We start from the raw sequence: 23162 nt of genomic DNA, 5'->3' as shown, positions 1-23162 counted from the left end.
TGGATGGGTAGGAGAGGGGATGTCGAGGGGAAGAGGGGTAGGGAACAGGCATAGGGAGAGCCAGGAGAGAGGTCCGGTGTGAGAGAATAGAAATAAGACATGGGGACTTCACAGAAACTCAGATAAGGGAGGCCCCAAGAAGTCTATGGGGGGCCACTGTAGCTGAGATTCCTAGCAGACGGGGATATGGAGCCCAAAGTAGCCACCTCTGGTAGCCAGGCATGACTTCCAGTGGAGGGATAAGGAAATGAACCCACCCACAAAACCTTCGACACAAAATTTGTCCTGCCTACAAGATATACGGGGACAAATAGCAAAGACTGAAGAAATGACGAACCAAATACTGTCCCTACTTGAGACCCATCCCATGGGAAAGAACCCATCCCTGACACTATTCATGATACTCTGCTATGCTTGTAGACAGGAGCCTTCACCCAGCAGCTGATGGAAGCAGAAGCAGAGACCCACAGGTAAATATTAGGCAGAGATCAGGGAGTCATATGGAAGAGTGGGGGAAACGATTGAGGGATCTGGGGGGGGGGGCGTCAGGGACTCCACAAGAAGACCTACAGAGTCAGCTAATTTGGGCCCATGGAGGGACCACAGAGACTGAACCACCAACCAAAGAACATGCATGGATTGGTCCTAGGTTCCCTGCACATGTAGAATATGTGCAGCTTGGTCTTCATGTGGATCCCCCACACCTGGAGAGGGAACCCTCTCTGACTCTGATGTCTCAATTTAGATCCTGTTCTCCTAACTGTGCTGCCCTGTCTGGCCTCAGTGGGAGAGGATGCACCTGGTCCTACAGCAAATTCATGTGCCTGGGTGTGTTGGTACCCATGGGGGGGGAGGTCTTTTTCCTTCTCTGAGGAGAAAGGAAAATGAAGGGACTGGGAGGAGAGGAGAGGGCAATAATCAGGATGCAAAATGAATAGATAAATTAATTAAAAACAAAACAAAGACCTTTCTTCAGATCTGGGCAAGAAGAGACTATTACAGTGGGGTCTATCCTTGTCTTCATCTGGCCACATGTCGCTCAGCTGGATGAGGAAGATTTTGGAGGGGAGGGCTCACCTGTCAAGGAACCACTCTCCTTCTAGTTCAGTGAATTCCAAACCTCAGTGGGTTTATGTCTACCTGGTGATGTGGCTGAAGGGAAGGTTCCACTTTCTCCATTCTGGAGTGTGTCTAAACCTCTCCATGGTGAAGTGGACTGCGCACTGGGTACCATGAGGTCACATCATGTGCCAAGTACTCAGGCTCCTGGATGCACTGAAGCAAATGATGACCTCTTCCCTGGGTCTCTCCTGAAGACACACTGTGAGGCTAGGGTGGATTTCCATAACTTGGGGTGGGGTATGGAATGCTTGAAGTATGGAAATAGCCTAGATAGGAAGCCCTTGATTAACAACAACAACCCTCCCCCTCCCAAACTAAACAGAACTACATAGATCAGAAGAGAAAGGGGAATCATGGGTTTGGATCTGAGTTGCCATCAGAGGCCACAGTTCACTTCTTTCCACATGACCAACCACACCTTAACACAGCATTCTAAGTGGTCCACATGTCTTAAACTCAAACCCTCCCTTTCAGATTGATGGTTGATGCAGCTAAACAGAATGCATTTCACCTTATCAGTTTGTTAGCCTGATTGTAAATATATTTAAGCATAAGGACATACATACAATGTGTTGAGCTTTACTGCTTACTATAGGCATCCAAATTGTTTTTTTTTTAAGTCTCTTGTTAGAGGGGACCTGTTTTAGTAACCACCTCCCCACTTCATCTAGATGTCGACTCTAGATCATTCTAACTGCAAGCATTGCATGACCAAAATACCAGAGGGAGTCATTACCACAGCTCTTTTGCAGCTCTTTGTGTCTCCTGCCTGCATTGTCTCAATACGCTTGCCCGTCACCGCCCTCTGTTATAGTTAAATATGTGTTGTGCAGCTATTTGGATTATAACATTCTTTGTGGAACTCCTTCAGGCTTATGAAACTCATAAAAAGCAGCATTCCTGGGGCTTCTCTCTGAATTTGTATGAGCCGGAAGGAATTCCTTGGGATGAAGGGTGCGCTTCAGTAGTTTAGCTATTGCAGTATATAAGTGAGATCCCATGGTAAAGCTCTTGTGGGTGGGATGGGGACTTTAGGTGATGTGACTGCTGGAGTCACGCACGCTCCTGGCGGTGAGACCCTCACTGCTCTACCAAGGGTTTCTTGGATAGAATAATTGCTTCTCTCTGTCATTGTTATCTCTACCTAGGATGAGTAGAAATACCTTCCTTCTTCAGGAAAATAAAGAATCCAGAATGTCACAAATGCAAGCAACTTGTTGACTTCAGTTTCCTTCTTTGTGCTCCCCTGCAGGTATGCTGACTTGTAAGGCTGTAGAACCCTTAGGAGACAGAATCTGGCTGGCTGAAGCAGGTCACTAGAGTAGGATCCTAAAGGCGGTGCCTGGTCCCACCATGTGAAGAACACCCATCATATCCACTCAAAGCTACCAAAAGGAGCTGCTTTCCCATCCCTCTGGAATCATGAGGCAATGAATCTTTCCTTTCGTAAGTTATTTCCGTAGGTATTGTAGCAAGCAATAAAAACCCAACTTAAACACCCTTTCATGTGCAAGTCAGGATGGTTGGTCTGTTTTAGACTATGCACTCTACTGAACGCTGGGATGTGCTATGGTCATGGTCTCATCTGAACAGAGACAATACCTAGCTCAAAAGAGTGTTCAGGAGATTAAAAATATACATGTACAAAAAATTTAGAATAGCATCTGATACACATCAGTCAAATCATGTTTTCTATTATTAGTTCACTCAAAATGTGTCTCTTTGTCACTATTGCCTGAATGATTCCTTAGCCTCTTCTTTCTATTTGAAGTTAATCATCTTTGATTATCACTGTTTTACTAAATTTTGCTTATATTCTGTTGTTTACTATTAGTTTCAGGTTTTTTCCCCCTAAGAATAGTATACTACTGTCTTGGGTTGGGTCAATATCTTATTTTATATTTCCCATAGCTCGGGGTGAAAGAGCAACACAAGCAAGACCCCAGATATCTCCTGGGTGATGAATTTAATGTAAGGAAATTCTTGAGAACAAAAAGAGGGTGATGAGTGTTCAAGAAAAATGGAAAGATGAAAGGACTCAAAGAAGAAAGGAGTCAGTGTCAACAAGTTGCAAAGATCTGGAGAAAGGAAATCACTCAGTTTGCTGAGGAAAGATTGAGATTAAAGTACTGATTTTCATCTGGCAGAATTCGGTAGGAAGGCTGACGTAATTTTTCTGAGTGGGTGAGGAGGGCTGGGTTACTTAAGCTCAGAGCTACCTTCCCTCCACCAGGGATAGCTTCCTCTCTTTGTTTCACACCCAATCCTGCTCATAGCTAAATATCTGGACATGAGCAAGAACATCGGGCTCACAGAAATTCATAAGAGTTTAAGATTGTAAAAAAAAAGTGTGGATTGTATATCGAGTCTTTCAGATCTGACTCCTCTCCTGGTTACCTCTGCTTTTGTTGCCCGAAGGCATCAGCAGGAGCCAACTGCATTTGGAAATAGTGTCAGCCATTTTTTGAGCCACAACATAAGACCGAAACAGCAAGAAATTTAACTCATTTATTTTCTTCCAACGGAAATAAATATTAATATTTACTTCTGAGGCTGCGTATGTTGTAGTGTTCAAGTGTTCTTGCATGCTCACATGAAGCTGGAGGCCCTTGCTTCTTTTATAAGTTAGTGAATGGATTTGGTTTCTAGCTTCACATGAATAAGCACAAGAAAAGATGCTGTGTGGCCCCTCAGACATCCTGTGCTTACCTTTGCACTCTGGATAAGCAGGAGCTTTCTGTCTTTCAGTCTGCTGTTTCACAGAGGCCTCCTGCTTACTTACTCTCGGTGTCTGTCTGCCTCACTTCTGCCTGGTCTGCAAAATAAGTGAAATACAAAACATATGTCGGACTAAGAGTTGCGGGAGTCTGAAAAAGACGCTCGCGCCACCGAGTCACAGAATGTACCCTCTGTTTACATGTTTCTGCCTGTCGCTGCCGCTGTGTCATCTAATCCCCTTATATTTGTATTTTACTTCTTTGTATTAAAGTCACTTTTAAGCTGTGCCTTCCAAATGTGTCTGAGGTTTCCTGTCTTGACAATGTATGCGCATTACAATTACAGCAGCACATTTCCTTCAGTCTGGGTTGTGTTAAGGGTGACTTTTAAAACAGTTTGAAAAGACAATTAAAATCCGTTGATCTGTATTTGAAAACTTGATTAAAATTTGGTTTTTACATTTACTTATTATATTTCTCAAAGTTGGCTACAGTGTGTAGCTATGGTTTCGTTTCATTTTTGTTTGTTTGTATGTTTGTTTTGTTTTTTGTTTTGTTTTGCTCTTGTTCTCGGAATGGTGGATAAAAAGGGTTTGAGAAGAAGGTTCTGGAGCAGGCCTCACTCCAGGTCTCAGCCAAAGCCTGATGTCCATGTAGCACAATCTGTCTCCTGGCCCAAGATGAAGTGACTCACTCACCAAGGTCTTGGAATGGAGCCTTGAGCAAGCGCACTGTTCATACTAAACAAAACATCACGTCATTTCAGTACACAAGTTATGGGTGTGCTTTTAATAAACACTTCTTCACACACATGTACCAAAAAAAAAAAAAAAATAGATTGGTTCTGCTTACCCTGGCATACAAAGGGCTTGGAAGAAAGAAAAAAAAATCTTTAACACCTTTTAAGGCCCTAGAAGGTAACTTCACACTTCAGCCTCAAGTCAAGAAAGTGTGATAACAATTTGACAGGAAGTAAGTGGATTCTGTTCCAGGCCTTTCAAGGAGATGACCCTGGAGTATACAACGGTGTGATCTGCAGGCCCTTAGCTTCCTGCCCAGCAGGGGGTAGCCAAGGGCCAGTAACTGGCAAGAGATGCAGTCCTGCGGGCAAACAACCCACCAGCCGGAAACAGCCCTGGAGTATAGAAGGCAGCTCTTCTCACCATTGCCAATACATAGATTATTTGATCCAAAATGGCTACTCACCAGAGGCCTTTCTTGAGACCTAGAGCCTAGGTGACTGTGTCCTTTGAAAAGAGGTTGAAAACAACAACATCAAAAGGGAGTTGAAAAGTTACCCGCCCAGGACTTGAACTGAATACTGGTGGGCTACAAAGGCAGGAGGATTTCATTTTCACTCTTGAGTCTTATTTGTCTTTCCCAGTGGGCAGAGGTTGTGAGTTTCCACACATGTGGAGAGACAGGTCTGCTCAGCTGCCCTGGCTCTCTCAGTGTCACGGCTGCTGATGGCCGAGCTTAGGCACTGTCATCTCACCTCTCCTCAGAGTACCTGGGAGCCAGCAGGTGAAAGGGCTGAGACAAAGTGGTGACTGATGGGTGAAAAGGCAAGGAGAAGAATTCTCCAGTACAAAGAAGGATGTGTGTGTGTGTGTGTGTGTGTGTTTTGTGTGTTGGGAGTACTGAGAGGCAACTAAGGAAAGGAAAGGAGCAGAAAGGAGCCCTAACCCTGCTGCATGCTGTGGCTGCAGCGCCAACCACTTACCGACTGTCCTGCCCACTCACAATGCATCCCTCTGGCCTTCCCACATTCACCTTCTTGCTTCCTGCTCAAGCCGTTTTCCATTAATGCTGTTTTTCTCTTCTCCTTTTTTCCTTTCTTTCTTTTTCTTCCCAGTGCAATGAACCCTCACATTATGGGTTTCTGTTGTCATTCTAACCTCTAATACACAACCATTACGTCTTATCTCGTCTTCTAAATTACTCCAAAATCCAATTACGAAGCCCTTTCTACTTCAAGAACACACAGCCCTCCACATTACTGAAATGCTGGGCTTTGCTTTGCTTTTCTAAATTAATAATAACTACCATTTTCCGTCTGTTCTTTCCATGGGACTCACCACCCAGATTTTCAGAATGAAGATTATTATTCCTTTTGCATTTTTGCTGGGCTACAAAAAAAGCTAAAGATAATTTCTCAAATATCCATAAAAGATCTGTCAGTTTTTAGAATCAACTGTTTTGAAACTCAACAACCTCTAAAGAAGACAGCACTTTAAAATCAGTTAGAATTTAAATTAAATCAGTTAGATTTTCACCCTTACATTGCACGATGAAAGCCAGTCTCTTGCAGAGTTTTTAGATTTTTGAATAGGTCTGTTTGTTGTCACAGTGGTTTAAATGACACAACTAAATATTTAATCCAATCAATGTCATTGTAATTTTCTGGAATCTAAAGAAAGTGCCTGTCTTAAGGTCACATTTAACTTTTATAAAATATTTTGGTAAAAGTGAACATGCCAAGAACATTTTAGGAAAAGCTTTAACATATTGAGATATGTGCGATTTCTCTTTCCTGATGGAGAGGCATAGTTGTGGCTCATAGGTAAAAATTGCTTTTAAAAAATGATTGCCAATTCAAATCTAAATTTAGATACAGGAACTAATATCGTTGGATCACAAACATGAAGCAGAGTTGTAATTGCTTTTTTCTTTCTTTTTCTTGGTTTTTTTTTTTTTTTGTTTTCTTTTGTTTTGTTTTGAGATAGGGTCGCCTGTGTAGCTCTGGTTGTTCTGGAACTTGGTATGAAGATCAGGTTAGCCTTGAACTCACAGTGATCTGCCTGCCTCTGCCTTCACCTCTGACTCTGCCTCCTTAGTGCAGGAATTAACTGTGCATGCTACTACGATCTTGAAATTGCCTTACTTACTTGTGAAGAGAATATTTGGCAAACCTAAGGCACCCAGTTATGCAACGACACAAGCTTGTACAGTAGTAATAAAATACACATTGAGATCATGAACTGCTTCATTTCTAACTTCACAGTGTAAAATTTGAACTTTTGAATTCCTTCTCAGATCCAAACTTTGCCTACAAATGCTAAGCACAGACTATAGGCTTCAGAAGCCGCAACAGTCCTAGGCACACCAATGCTAACTAAGCATCAACTCAATAACATCTCTAGTTCTTGTAGTTATTTTGTATATTTATTGTGCTCTAAAGATATGGAACCTTTACTTCCATAAATATTAAAACATGAAAAACATATCCATATATTAAATAAATGAGCTGTAATTAAGAACTTTCAGAGGATGAAATGAGAATGAAGGGGAAGTCAGACACCACGCACTTGGAATGTACTGGCTGAGCGAGGTGGAGCAGAACCAAGCACCAAACAGCACAGGCACACACACAACATACGTGCGTCGAAGGTGTGCCTGAAATGAGCCTGAAATGAGCAAGCCTCGGTAAAGAACAGATCCTGGGGTAAAACTAGAAGCTGGCTCACAAACCGAATTTGTCCCGGTTTATTACACATGGAGACGTAATGAGTGCATATGCAAAGGAAAACTGTATTACATGTTTTCAGTTGTATTAACAAGGACTTTATAGTTTTAATTTCATAGAAACAAAAAGACACCCCCCTTCCTGTCTCTTTTCTTTCTTTCCTTATCTAAAAAATAGTTTCAGTGAAAATGACAACTTAGCCAGAATTAAGCTTCATTTGTATCTCTGAATGTTTCAGTATTGTCTTCTCAATGCAGCCTAAATGTCACTCTTAGTTTTTTAAAAAATGGACACAGCTTGCACATTATGTTGATGTTTAAATGTTTCAACAGTTGGCTAGACCTTTGTGTAGAAATATATGCACTCAAGTTTTTTTTTTTCAATATGTTCTTTCAGAGTCTCCGGGTTTTTACTTCTAAATTTTAGTAACCTTTTAACATGAATGATTTTCAAAATCATTTTGACACATTATATTCAAATCACACAAATGAAATATATAAAGGATTGCTTTTATTGTTTAAATCCAGAACATACTTTCTACCATATGTGAGTGCTATGTTGCAATCTCAGAAAGTATATTTAAGTTGATATCACATTCTTTTGCATATTTTATGAGGCTTTACTTAAAAATAAATAAATAAATAAATAAATAAAGACTATGAGATATTGTCAGTGGATAATCATATGGGCTATATGAACATTGAATTCTTTCGGGTGATCTATTATTTAGGGTATTAAACAAAAGAAAAGTAACTTTAAGACCCGTGACATTAAAAAAAATGCTATGTAGAAAATAAGCTGTAGTTTTTTTAGTGAGTAGGTCACGCTAGCCATGTCCCTAGGACTTTGATGACAGACTTACTAGGCTCTGGCTACAATGGCAACTTTGAGGACCTCGGGGCCAGGGAAAGTCAGTGCAACTTTCAGGAATATTCACACTGAGGCACAGGAGAAAGACTGGCTGCCCACCCTTTCTCCCCCCACCCCAGCCCCACCTCTCAGCCTGTTAGGACCTTAATGAATAAGACAGAGCAGCTTGCAGGGCTTCTCCCTGGCCTATGCCAATCCCTGTTTCCCACATGGTGAGTACTGGCCTGATTCCCTGCAGAACCAGATCATCCTGACCTAAATGCTAAAGGCCACACTTAAAGTCAACACTACCTTTACAATGTGGAGCAAAATACAATGCAAAACAATACACACACACACACACACACACACACACACACACACACACACGGTATCAAGGTGTGGCTAATGTCTCCTGCCATTAATTTCTGTGTTATAGGGGGCCTTAATATTAAGTAGGGTTTTCACACAGATTGTACAAATGCTCTGCTAGACTCAACCTCTCGTAAGTAACTTCTAAAAAAAAAAATCCTGGTTCTAAATAAAATAAGATGTAAAAGTCCAGAAAAGATGACTTCAACTTTCTAAGGTATCAAACATTTTGTATAAGGCACACTCTTGGTCAGTTGAATGCGAGTGAACAAATGACTGTTTCCTTTAGTCCGGTGAGAGTTTACCAAGACAGGAATGCAATCACTTTTGATGAAAGGAGACCCATTGCCAGATATTTGACTTTGCAAACAAAGAGGCCAAGACATCCACAAAACCCAAACGTCCCCTTCCCTGTCTTTAAAAATCACATTCATATATTTATTTTGTATGACATTTCAAAGCTGTTTCACGATTCTACTGATTTGAAAAGGCAAGTTTTAAAAACTAAACAAAGCAGTGAAAGGACATTTTCTTTGAATTGTCTAGGTTCTATGGGAGAAAAATTATTTGGAAAATGACCCTACCTTTACCAGGAAGGAAACACCATGGGCCTCTGAATAATGAGAGGGAAAACCCATGCAACAGTGCCTATTGGAAATGACTAGGAAATAAATCTTTTTTTTTCTTTTTAAAATAAAGTTCAAGGCAACATTTAAATGAATAATTATTTACCATTCTGTTAAACGCGAGCATGCGTGGCAGGCATCATCCATTAGCACAGATGCTTTTTCTGCTTAGAATGGCTCATTAGTTTCTTTGTAGGTTGCACTGCTTTTAAGATTCAAATTCAGAATCTCCCCTGATTCTGCCGTTTCATTTCTGGCAGCTGGCCAGTGGCAGATATGCATAATATTTCACTGTTAGACCTTGCAAACATCATATCCTGCTGTGCTAAAGAAAACATTGTTCCTTACCACATGAAAATAATCCATCACTTTTCAATCAGCACACACAAAAAAGCTCTACCTGTTTTTTCCATCAGACTCAAGAAAAATTAATGGCCCCAGTGTGAAAGGTGGACCCTCCATACACGATCCATTAAAGTACAAACTAATCAAAATATATCTAGCATCTGATTTGCTAAGCAAGAGGAAACAAAGGAGGTGCGATGAAAAAAATAGGCCCTTCTAAGACCCACACAACCGTGTGCTATTGGTCCTGCTTATTTTAAATGTGGAAGGACACAAATAAAAGAGCCTGAAATGAATCCATTGAGTTCAATCAACTAAAGTAGATACTCTGTATTTATCTGGAATAGATGGTCAAAGATACTTACCATGGATGGGAGGAAAATGTTTATAATAAAAATATCTTTAAAAAAAAAAACAAAGAGGTTATAAATTCTCCCAATGGATCACTAGACAAAACAATACATGAAAGTAAATGTTTTCCTTGGGAATAAAAATACCAGTATTTTGTCATCATCTACATGCTTTTTTAAAAAGAAAAATCATTTTGAGCTTTTGGGCTAGCAATGTGCGTGACTCTGTGGGTGAAAACTCTTGCTGCCAAGTCTGAGGACCTGAGATCTATCCCCTGGACCCACACAGTGAGAGGAGAACTCTGACTCCTGAGGGTTGCCTTCTGACCTCTATACACGCACCACGGCAAGCATGTGCATACAGAATACTAAATGATAATAAATAAAACGTAAAAAAAAATTCATTTAGGGCCTTAGGCAACGCTGACGTCATAATTAGCTTTGAGTGAGTTGTGAGGACTTTTGTTTTAAAGCTCCAAGATTTCGGCAACAATAATTTAAAAAGAAAGAGATCACCCATCTCAGAGGAATGCCTCCAGCCAAACATCAGTCCATTTTGTAACTTCTTCAGACTTACGTTGGGGTTGCTGACATGTCTTTGCTTCTGCTGCAAGCGGGGGTGGGTTCTCCCCTCCTCCGTCACCACTCTCACACTCTTTCTGTGTGAGCTGGGTTATATCAGTTAACGCATCCAATAAAAGCACGCGCGCGCACACACACACACACACACACACACACACACACACACAGAGAACAGACACAGTGGAATACGGTTCTTTTATTAAGAAGGTGTGTCTTTAGGTAACTGACGTTGTACTAAGAAATCCTTTTAATATTCTTACCTTGTTGTGTTATAAACAACAACACTGTGGTTTTTAGCTGAGGTTCCACTTTCTTCCTGCATTGCTTTTTTCTTCTCTCTCTCTCTCTCTCTTTCATTTTCATGCTCATATCCAATCCCTTTTGAAACATTCCTTAGCCTGGACTCTCAAGACAGAGCTGTCTAACCATGTCCCTTCAGCAGAGGTCCACTGCAGGAAGGAACAAAGTTGGAGAGCGATGAAGTTCAAACTCCACTATTGTGCATAAAGAAACTGATTCGTGGGGACTTTACGTTCTTGTCCAGGGTCACCTGGTTGCGGTTGAAGGCTGGCAACTTCTGGAGACCCAATTTATTATGTCCCCATGAATCCCGCAGTTCTTCCTTGGGGTCTTGTTTTTCAAACTTTAACTTGCACACGTCTGTGACCTGGAGATCTTGTGACAACGAAGACATTGCTTGTGTGGGAGTGGGGCCCGGAAGAATACCTGAAGCAACAAAGAGTGAAGACTCTATCAGGCTGCTTATCAGTAACCTTTGACATCTGACCCTGTCTCCCACTGACCTGTGTGCGTACTCCAGTCTGGTTTACAGACGCTCGCTTGGAGACCTTCTGAGTGCTCTGACCTCCCTCACCTTATTTATGAATTCATTCTCTTTGTCACTCTCTGCTGCTTTAAAATCAGATGTGTATTTTCTCAGTCTCAAACTTAATTCCAAGATTCTTCACAAAGACCTCCTTATAACCGAATGTAAGATGAGGTTGCCTTTTTCTTATCAGCTTGGCAAGACAGTACCTACGTCTTCAACAAGCATAGAAAAGCAAGTATATAGGTGAATAAATTTGCAACAGAGAATCAGCTCCCTTAAGTTATAGGACAGAGAAAGTAAAGTCATGAAATCTGTACCATTGACACATTTTATACTATAATGTACCAGTTGAAGAAAAAGAAGCATAATATATTATGGATTGTCATAAAATTTTAAATAAATCTTCATTTAGTTAAGTATGCTAGCCATTGTGGACCATGTGGTCTCTGCGGCTAACACTCAGCTCTGCCATTGCAGCAGGAAAGAAGACCCTGGAAATATATAGAAATGGATATGGAGGTATTTAATAATACTTTGCTTTTTTTTTTTTAAAGAGTCAGTTCTAGATTCACTCTGTCTCCAATGGTGCCATTCACAGTCATAGACAGTATCCCAAGGTCAAGACATAGAGGATCTATTAAATTCTCAAATATTATTTATAATTTTAAAGAAGAAGCCAGGCCAAGAAAAGGACGCAGCAGGGAAAACAAGGTATTGAATTCATTTTCCGTACATGCATCTTTTATGGAAATAGTCTCTACCATATGTGTCACTTAAACCCAAAGTCAACTTTCAATGTCCCCGTAACCTTACTATGGAGACATGTCACATGCGCCCTAGCATGTACATCACACTAGGAGCTCATTAGAGATGCACATCCCCATCCTTATCAATCTGACACTTATCAATGTGATTTTTGTCTGAGATCTCAAATTCTGTACGTCAGTCATTTGCATCAGAATCCATTGGGCTGATCAAAATGTCAATCTTGAGCCAGTCCAGACTTGAATTATCAGTGCTACTGGAGATGGGACCAAGTGCTTGAAATGTAGATGCAGATTTGGGTTGGGAATGAAGTGGGGTATTGAAGTTGGCATCTTCAGAAAACAATCTCCTTGGAGGCTCTTCTAAAATTGTAGAGAAACTTGAGAAGAGAAAATAAGATCTTGGTTTTCAATAACATTATTGGCTGATTATTGAAAGATTTCAAACAGCCAATAATATTACAAGCATACTCACAACCGTATTGTTACTGCCACTGTTGTGACAAGAACATCTTGCTTTATCTCTTTATGTAAGAATAGCCTTTCATATATACATATGCATGTGTGGTCATCAGAGATTATCATGCTATATTCTAGCTACTCAGAGTAAAACTCATCCATCCCAACTAGTTCTTTTGACACAGATAAGTCTTAAAAACAAATTCAGATATGTAATTTCTTTATTTGTTTTAAAGTCCTTTGAAATATAATTGGTATTCAGTAAAATTCATATTTTAAATAATTAAGTTAGTAGTTTTGCTATATGTACATAGCTAGAAAACTCTCATGGCCATAAAGATACTAAACATGTTGACTTTCCAAAGTGTCTTCCCTATGCTTCTTGTGCCCTTTCTGCATGAAGTACCCTCAGATGTTTTATGTTGGAATAGATTAGTTTTGTCTGGATTCCGCCAATGAACATTATTAGACTTTTAGATACCTAATATCTCAGATATGTTCAGAGTTTTCTTTTTCATTTCACATGTTCAAATATTTTGCTTGCTAACTAGTATTCCATCAGAACAGTGCACAAATAAGTATTTATTTGCTTTTGTCTCCTTTTGAGGGACATCTTGGTTTCCGATGTTTGACTATTGCAAGTAAGTATCTGAATATTTGTGTTCAAGTATTTGTATGTGTGTTGCTTTCCTCATTTAACTTAATACGGGATGAAGTGCTGCATGGCACAGCAGTTTCAAGTTTAGTGTTGTAAGAACACATATAACTTTACCATTGGTGCAGTGCTGGGAATGCCAGCACCGTTTACAAGCTCCCTTCCTCTACATCTCAGCATCGTGTCAGGCCGCTGGGGCTCTGGATGTTAGCTTAGCCGTTCTAATCACTGTGCAGTTATATGTGAGTGGAACTGCAGTGAGTGATTTAGAGACTTCGTTGCTAAGAAAACAGAGTATGATGAAATGTGTTCAGTTTTCTTTCCCTCCTTCTTAGACGTTTAAGATTCAGTCTATTGCAAAACTTGTCTCTGTTTAACCATGACCAAAAGAGTTCATTCACCTTTCCCCTTTGACTTTTGCAGATAATCATATGCCTTTAAAGGAGCTAACGACCCAAATTAGGAGTGCCCTAGGGGCAAAGTAAAACTTGGTCCACGTAATCAATCATATCTGTTTCACTGAACAATAATGACTCTAAATACAGGAAGACATCTTCAGTGAGGCAGATTTGTTTCCCTAAAGTCCTCAATGGTTCACGGGTAGAAAAAAGTTTTATGTTTTATTCTACTGTGCCTGGCCATATCTACTCCCTTCTTCTTAGGCGCAGGTTAGCTTATTAATGTGTGATTATGATAGCATATTAAAATATACGAATCATCAACTCAGTGGAACGGCTGGCCTACTTGGAAAATACTGCCTGTAATGACTCAAGCTAAGGGACAGAGTGAATTGTGTAATATCCAACACCACAACAGGCATTCACAGACAATAAATGTCAGCAGCTGCCTTGGGTTCCGTCTATAATTCCTGTGAACCAAGGAAATGCAAAGACTTGAAGATAAATACATGACCTGAAAGAAAGATTTTTAGCAAACATAACAGAAACAATTTTCTTATGTCAGCTCCAGGGGGAGAAACTATAGTGTTGTCAGGCCTCACAGAAGTATGATAGCAGCAAACAAAATTATCATGAACCCCAGGAACGTGCCTTTTCACAGCGAAAGCCACTTTGTCATTCAGTTTTCTAGATTCACTAAGCTTCAGCTATCCAGTATTTTATTCAATTACTGAGAGGTGAGAGTAAGCCTCTAAAACCCGTGACTTCCTTTGGACACACTTCCCACCATTTTACATAATATTCGAGTGAAATGGTGCAAATCCCTAGCCAACTTCTACCCTTTAGAAAACGATCCCTAAATTAGAATGAACATGTGATACAGTGAACATCATGACCTCTAAAGAGACATTTATGAGAATCTCATACAGAACAAAAATGATAGTCTTGACAAGGGTGATGAAGTTGAAGATGAGGATGGAGAAGTTAATGATGATGATGATAAAAAAAAAAACAAAAAAAGAGTGCACTGTTAATGATAATGGCCAGGCGACGTTCTCAGGGTGTTTATTCTGGGCTGACAATCTGCTAAAGGCTTTGGGTGCATTGTCTCATTTAGTCTGTGCACAGCCTTGTCAGCTTGGTCCTATTATTATCTCCTTTTCACAAGGAAGTTCAGTGAAATAAATTACACAGACTGGATGCCACATTGTAGGCTCTCTCCATTTTACTCTTGTCTCTCTGTTACTACGAAAAAAAAAAACGGGCCCTAGTTCTAATAATTATTATTAACAGAGAAATCGGACAGACAATGTGCAATTTGGTTGGAGGAAGAGCTTGATAGCTCTCAACCTGGATAACAATCAGTTAATGGCTGTAGATATCAGGAATACAGAAGAAAGCTCTTCAAGCCCACGTCATTATGCAGCAGCCCGGCATGTTTATTAATCATTGTGCACAATTAAAATGCCATTTCATCCCTCTAATTAAAACAAGTAGTTCCCCCCAGGCTAGCACCTGAACTAATGAAGCCTGGTTGGTTGCCTAAAGATCTCACTCAGGGAAGGGAATTAAACAATGGAGGCAGAGGTATGTTTACTAAGTTGCCCAGACAACACCAAACGGTGTTATGACATCATGAGCAAGTAGGCCAGGAAAGACTGGTTTTAAAGAGCCTGGCAAGCTTTGCTTTCTGAGTGGAGACTGGACTTGAGCATTGACATGAGTCTAGCTTTTTAATTAGTTGGAACCTGTCTTTGTCCACCTGTGTATCTTACAATAAATATTGAATGTTTTTCTTCTTTGGAAGGTCAAGTCCAATGTCTTGCTGTTCAGAGAAATGTGTTCCAGGGACCTTGTGTTGGCATGCAGGTATTAGGGAAGTTCTATAGGTTTCTGAAACTTTTTGACTCTACCAATAAAATAGTATGGATAACCCTTAGGGGCACAACTTGAAATGGTGGAAGATGAATTGACAAGATGAACAAAAACCGAGAACCCAGGGCATCATGTTCACCTGGACTCAAGGGTCATGAGGACAGCTCTCAGGTTCTTTATCATGAAACAAGAGGGCAGGCTTAAACAATGAAAAGAGGTTTTTCATAGTTCTAAAATGATATGCTCTGAGTGTAAAGCGGTTTCATTGTGTCCTAATCTCTCTGAAACTTTGGCTGCATTTTCTCATTTGGTCTTCCTTAATCACTTCAGTTTAGTTGACCATCGTGTCTCATCTGATATGGTAGTTTGCAAATACCAACTTTTTCTTGTTAAAAACACACACACAAAGCAAGAGTTGGGTTAAATTTCATATCTCATAATTTATAGGTTTTGCTATCTGCTCCAAGTATTTGTCACTGCAGAAAGAATTACTAGAGCCACAGTGCCATGTTTCTCCCAGGGAACAGCAACACAGTGGGCATCCAAGGAGCTGCTTTTCTTCAAGCTACCAGCTGAGTCTTCTGCACTTCAACACTTAAAGGCATGGCTTCACACTGTGTCCATCAGGGACAGCTGCTGCTCTCTGACTTCCATGTGTTGTTTCCATGATCCTTAAAATTTGGTCACATCCCAGAAAAAGTCTATTCCTCAAAGTGTGGACTAGACATGAGTGTTCTGTTTAGGATTCAAATTCCACAAGAACCTGATGATGTTTTAAAGACGTTTTCATTAGGAAACCACTTAAGTCCATTGGTGTAAGCAACTAGGTAGGATGCATGACTTGAAACACATCTGTGCAGCTTATATTGGCTTAAGTAAAAAGATCAAATAAGCATTTCCAGTGTTCCTCCTGTCTTCTGCTATGATCTCTGAGCCTTAGGTGCACGAGTTGCATTGTAGATTGTAAAAGCCAGAAGAATAGGGAGTTTGCTGTGAGATTTCCTATCCTAGAAAGACCAGAGAGCTTACACTTGGAAGTCTTATCAACATGGAAGCCTAAACTAGATTGGAAGAGACTGCATCAATAAGCATGTGAACATGGAAAGGGGAACTCTCATGGGGTCTCTCAACCCTGGACAAAGAACAAACAACAAATGAATGCTGAAATTTGGAGAAGTCTTTCCAAGAGAAGAGCTGCCAAGTTGCTTATCCAATAACAAATGGATAGCCATGAACACATACATGCAAGTGACTTTATATGACCTGAGCAGGTTGTACTTACATATCTAGGAATATACATACATACATATATATGTATATATATATACATATATATACACACATATATATCAGTTAAATAAAGATGCTATTAATGAGAGAGAGAGAGAGAGAGAGAGAGAGAGAGAGAGAGAGAGAGAGAGAGAGAGAGAGAGAGAGAGAACAGTTGAAGGGAGAAAAGGGAGGGAGGGAGGGGAAGCTGCAATTATATTTTAGTTTTAAAAATAAAGAAATTGAAAAAATTCCATTCCTCCCAAAGGAAGCTGGTGTCTAGCCCCTCTCTTGCACTCTTCACTCTGGCAAGTGAAAAGGGATGGCCATTTCACCCAAATGTACCTGTTTTCTTCTCATGACAGAGCCAACAGTCCGTGTGTGTCAAGGGTGAGTGTCTTCCCCGTGGCATGAAGCATATGTGATTATTACATCTCTGAACTTCCTGCATCTATATCTATAACCAGGCACCTGGCTCCATTGTCTTTATTTTAAACCAAGTTGAGAGAGGCATTCATGAGGCGGGAGGGATCTTACTAATAGAAAACAGCCAGACAATGAGAAAATATTAGGTCTTCAATATTTTTTAATGTTATACATCCTATGCTTAGGACATTTGTAATTGTAGACTCTAAACTCCGGTTATAAAAACTAAGGTTTTTCAGAGTTTGGACTTCCCGTGACTGGGCGATGGTTTGTGTCAGAGCTGAGCCTTCCTTTACAAACTGAACCTTGGTGTCTTTCTGTACGTCATCGCAGGAAGCACAACTCAGTCAATAAGGCATCCAGAAGCCAGCCGAGAGCAGCCAATAACTCAGATCGAGTGGCATTGATAATTGGGTTTCCTAAGCCTATTTTTGGTATTAGAACAAGTTAATCAACCATAAAACACAAACTCATCAGAATCTGAGGTCTGATTCAATTAACTTCTGGCCTCAAACACTTAAGTGATTTTTTTTTCCAAATCACTATATCATATTTTGCCAAGAAATAAAGGATTGTGTGGGATGGGAAATTGCAGGGGCAGAGTGGGAGCCATTTCCTCTCACAGTCCTCTCCACAGTTCTCACTTTTAATAGAAATGAAAACAAAGCTTTCTTCTTACCCAGAAGGGGATAGATGCAATTATGAATGTCCAAGTCAAAGCAGAATTGAAATTTTATAGTTTTTTGTTTGTTTGTTTGAAGCCTCCCTTATTCTCTTACATTTACTCTGAAACACTGGTAAACTAGATATTTGAGCAACATGTGGTTTGTGCCCAGCTTTCAATTTACTTGTTTCAGACTTTGCATGTGCATGTTCATGCCTATGCAGATGTGGACATGTGAGTGCATGCAATCTATTGTGTGTGTGTGTGTTTGTGTGTGTGTGCGCGCATGTGTGTACATGTACACCAGGAGGCAGAGGCCAGGGATAGCTTCAGGTGATCTTCCTCAGTTGTTGTCTGTCTTGTTTGTTTGTTTGCTTTTGTTTTTGAGGTAGAGTCTCTCATTGGTCTGAAATTCATCAAATAGCACAGGGTAGTCTGACCGGCAAGGGATTGACCCATCTATGCCTCCCAATGCCAGTATCAACAGTGTGAGACATTATGCTTAGCATCTTTATTTAAATTTCATTAATTCATTCAGATTATATCTCAATTGTTCTCCCATCCCTTGTACCCTCCTGTTCCTCCCTCCCTCCCACTTTCACCCTGTTCCCTTCCCCTATGTCTGTGACCAAGGGAGACCTCCTCCCCCACTGTATACAGGATCCTTGTGATCCCTTAAGTCTTCACACTTGCAAGCAATGAACTTTACTGAATGATCTGCCTCCACAGCCCTGATTCGCAGCTTCTTAATGTTGTTCTTGTTATTATAGTGAAAGACTCACACCGAGCCTGGCAAGTTCACTAGCCTCAAAATCACAGCTATAACTTTAGGTTCCCTGGAAGTAGGTCTTAGACAGGGCACATCAACCTGTAAGCTGTGAAACTGCTGTGGTAAATTAAAAGGAAACATGCTCCATTTCACAGAAGACCTGATTCAATATCCCATAATATATGAAGGGTTGGGGTATAACTCAGTGGTGGGATGAAAAAAAAATAATTCCTCAATTGAAATCACAGCATCAAAAACGGAAGTCTTATCTATGTATATTTAGCTGTGTGATACTGGCTAAGTTATATAAATTCTATTATCCCCAGGTTCTAGTTGTACAATGGAGAGGGAAATATCAGCATGGAAAACCAGTCTATCACAGAGCTTATTAATACAGTAAGTATTTCTTAAAAGTTTTTAAGGGTGTCAGTGAGTCATAAGATGCATGTAGATCTACAAATACACTGGATTTCGTATCATTTCTATTTTACAGAGTATTCTTTTTTATTATTTATTATTATGTTTACAGTGTTCTGCTTGCATGTACACCTGTAGGCCAGAAGAGGGCATTAGAACCCATTACAGATGGTTGTGAACCACACTACAGGGTTTTCCTGGGAATGGAACTCAGGACCTTTGGAAGAGCAGGTGGGGCTCTGAACCACTGAACCATGTCTCCAGCCCCCTTACAGAGTCTTCTTAAGTCAGCATCGTATCTGCTCTTTAAACAAATATGTGAAATAAATACTATTAAATTACACACTGTAACATTTTATAGGTGAAGAGAGAAAGTTGAAGATTTACCAGTTTTCAATTTCTAAGTAGGAATCTGGATTTAATTTACATCTTTGATCCCTAACATAATTGCTTTCTTCCTACCGTAAGTATTCTTAGAAGTCAACCGAGTTTTCAGCTGAGCATAGGAATCGTATAGTTACAAAAACAATGGCAAAAACTTCCCTGTCAGAGTCCATACATGGGGCTAATTCTCTCCTATTCTGTCTTGCTTTGTAGAGTTGGAAAGGATGACAGTATTACTCAGTTGGGGACTTTTTAAAAGTTTGTGCAAGTTCTCTTTTGATGCTCTTTGAAGCCCTGAACATATCATAAAGAAATATTAGCACTGAGGTGTGAGATGGGACAGTGGGTATTGGCACTTGCCATCAAGACTGATGACTTCTGTACCAAGACCTACATGATGGAAAGAGAGAACCAACTTCTGCAAGTTATCTTCTGATCTCCACATGTGCACCATGGCACATGCTTGTGTATACACACACACACACACACACACACAAACACACACACACATGAGTGTACACACACACCACACCACATCACAGCATTAACATGCAAACAATAATAAGATGTAAATACCTTCTTAAAAAAGAATTCTTGTCCTAAGGGCTGCATCCTAAGACACATGTAGTCAAATTACCCCTTTGGTTTAGAGAAACTTAAGCCAATAGGAATACCTCTCAACAAAGTTACTGCAGGACAACACTTCCAGCCAAAGGAACCCAGACCAAAATAATTACCCTGACTCACTGTGTTAAGCCTTTAAGTTTTGGGTCTCTAGAAGTAAATATCCATCCAGCCACAGGTATTTCTGCAAACACCATTTGTGTATATTGATATCTGGAAAATATTAAAAGCAGAATATATTTGAAATGTACGAAAGTATTAATTCTACCAATTTTAGATTTAGACCAATTGTCAGACTTAGTCATATGAGTTACCCGGGCATTTATAAAAAAAGAAAACTCAGACTCTTAAGATCATGCAAGACCCACAAAGTCAAGACTTCTCGGGCAATGACCTACAAGTTACACTTTTACCCAACTCCCCCATGGTTATTATCTCTAACAAAACATGATTTTGGCTAAGATACTATTTTCCCTATGCAAATACCTTCATGGGACTATCATTTATTTCTTTGGCAAATTACCTAGAAACAACTATTTTTACTTTTGCTTGGAGGCAGTCTGCTATGTAGCCTCACTCACATGGAACTCATTATACTGTCCAGGATGGCCTCCAGCTCAAGACCTTCCTATTTCTGCCTCCTAAGGGCTGGGATTACAAGGTGGTACCACCACCCTCAGCTGAAATGAGCATTTATGCTGTTGTGAAAGAGGGGCTAGAGAGAAAGCCTGATGAGTAAAGGCCCACACACACAAATATGAAGACCTAAGTTTCAATCCCCAGTATCCATGTTACAAAGCTGGGCACGGTTAGTATCCGTATGCCATATATACATATATGGTGTGTGTGTGTGTGTGTGTGTGTGTGTGTGTGTGTGTGTGTGTCTGCATGTGAGTGTGTGCATGTGTGTGTGTGTGTGTGTGTGTGTGTGTGTGTGTGTATCTGGCACTTTTTGCCTAGCTAGTCAAACAAATTGTTAGGTACCATGCTTAGTGAGAGACTTGTTTCAAAGAATAATGGGGGAATAATTGAAGAAAACACCAGATGTTGATATTCACCCTTCATATGCACATGTAAAAAAATGTACACTACACATAACACACACACACACAATTTTTTAAGTAAACTACAATAATCACTGTTCTTTTATGGTAATCGCTATTGTTCTAAAGTTCCACAACCTCTGGATTTATAACATAAAATGACACCACCAACGCTTAAAGAAAATAATGATTAAGCCTTTGATGATATTGAGGAGTGAGTGACGGATGTGCATTCATAGTGAAGTTAAGCGGCTAGTGGAAGAAATAAATAAAACGGGCAGGCAGGAGTTAAGAAGAAATCCTAGCTATATGAGCTCTGCGAGATAGGAAGAGGAGACAAGCATCAGGGGGTCCATAGGCTCCGGAAGAAGGGTTAGACAGGGCAGAACTATTGGCAAGAAGAACACAGCAGACTCGCTAAGGCATGACCTCAGCATCGTAACGGTCAGTTCTTACTGCGGCAACCTCAAGCTTCTGCTGTGTAGAACGTACACAGTGACAGAGAGCAGGCGAGGGCCAACGGGCGTACAAGAATGCCACAGTGTGTGTGCACCTAACCAATGAAAAGGGGAGCCGAGAGCCGACTCCGAGTGAATGGGAGGGGAGCCAGTGACACTTGGAACTCAACTCAGAGAAAACTGAACTGGCTCATTATTATGCACAAGGACTCTCAGTCTTCTTCTCTGTGAGGAGAGTGATTGCGACTTGAATAGCAAAGCGGCAAACCACTAATCAGGGAAGAGCAGGTTTAACCTATTCGAGTATGTTCCAAATTATCCAATTAGCTAGATTGCCAATAAGTTCCTTGTAGCATTTACATTGGCACTGGTGATACCATAATCAGTTGTCTTAATCAAGCCTTTGAAAACAAAAATGATGAGCTGAATAGACTCATAACAAGGACCAGGCAATTAGAGACACCCGGTCTGGTCACTGCTGCTGAGTTACTCTACATTGTTTGGTGTGGATTTGTATTGTCTCCTTCCACTAGTCCTCAGTCTAAGTTACTGCTTCCTTACCCACTCAGTCTCTTTTGAAGGGGTATCATTGTTACCTGGGCAACCCTTACTTCAGTTCTCTTTCTTGGTGTGAACCCAGTGGCCCCTTTGAACCACATCTTGGTAGCTTTGTTCTGATTTTACCTACTGGGTAGAATAGAGTTTGCAATCCTTAAATTACTGAAGTCAGGAAGCGAGCGCCTCTGTCTCTGTCCTCATTTCCCAGGCTTTCCTAAAGACTGACTTGTCCTAGGTTGATTTCTTTTTTGCTAGGAAAAAAAAAAAACCCACTAACCAATATCTACCTGGGGAGGAAAGAGTTTATTTAGCTTGTAGATTATGGTCTGTTGTGGAGGTAAGCCAAGGTAGAAATTCAAGGGGGGAAACTGGGGAAGAAACCAGGGAAGAATACTATTAATTGGCTTGCTTATTTTTTATTTCTCATGGATTGCCCAGCTTGATTTCATATTCAACCTAAGACCACCTGCTTCAGGATGGCACTGCCCAAAGTGAGTCCCTCCCTCATAACTAATTTACTTTAAAAAAAGGCCCCATAGACATGTCCACAGGCCAATATGATGGAAAAAATGTAGGCAGTTTCTTGTTTGAAGTTCCTGTTTCAAAGGTGACTCTCAGTCAAAACTAACCAGCCACAAGTATTTTGCCCTTGGGGGACAGCAATAGTCTGATGGCAGCGCCTGTCTACCTGCACTTCCAGGGTACATGTCTGACAAATATTATGCATATTTGATATTCTGTATCTAGGGATTCACCCCTATGGATTCAATCAGCCACGGATCAGAAATATTTGGAATGAAAAATACGTTTACACTAAACATATGCAGATCTTATTGTCATTATTCCCTGAACAATATAACATAATGGATTTTTTTCATAACACTGACAATGTAACAGGTGGTCTAAGTCATTTAGAGATGATTTAAAGTACTCAGGAGGATTGCGTTGGTTATATGCAAACACTATACCATTTTGTAGAATAAACATGAACATATATAGGTTTGAGAGTAGATGGAAGTCTCACTCATAGAGAGCCAGGGAAAAGTAGACTTATGCATGGTCAGCATACACACAGGAAGAAAAGAGATGTTTAGGACTTGTCTGAATGTGGCTCCAATAAAGGACCAGGCTGCCATATTTC

At 40.4% G+C, this 23162-nt stretch overlaps 1 long non-coding RNA gene across 1 annotated transcript; it reads left to right on the top strand.

Moving 5' to 3' along the window:
- Positions 1-15274: 15274 nt before the first annotated feature.
- On the top strand, positions 15275-19684 carry LOC311606669. The gene is made up of 3 exons (XR_014782395.1): positions 15275-15403; positions 18864-18933; positions 19552-19684. It is a non-coding gene; the product is annotated as an uncharacterized lncRNA (long non-coding RNA).
- Positions 19685-23162: the final 3478 nt, after the last annotated feature.

Source organism: Acomys minous (genome assembly GCF_964271855.1).
Source record: "Acomys minous genome assembly, chromosome: 10".
NCBI classification, from domain to species: Eukaryota; Metazoa; Chordata; class Mammalia; order Rodentia; family Muridae; genus Acomys; species Acomys minous.
The sequence above is the reverse complement of the archived record's forward strand: the minus strand, read 5'-3'. Positions and strand labels throughout refer to the sequence as shown.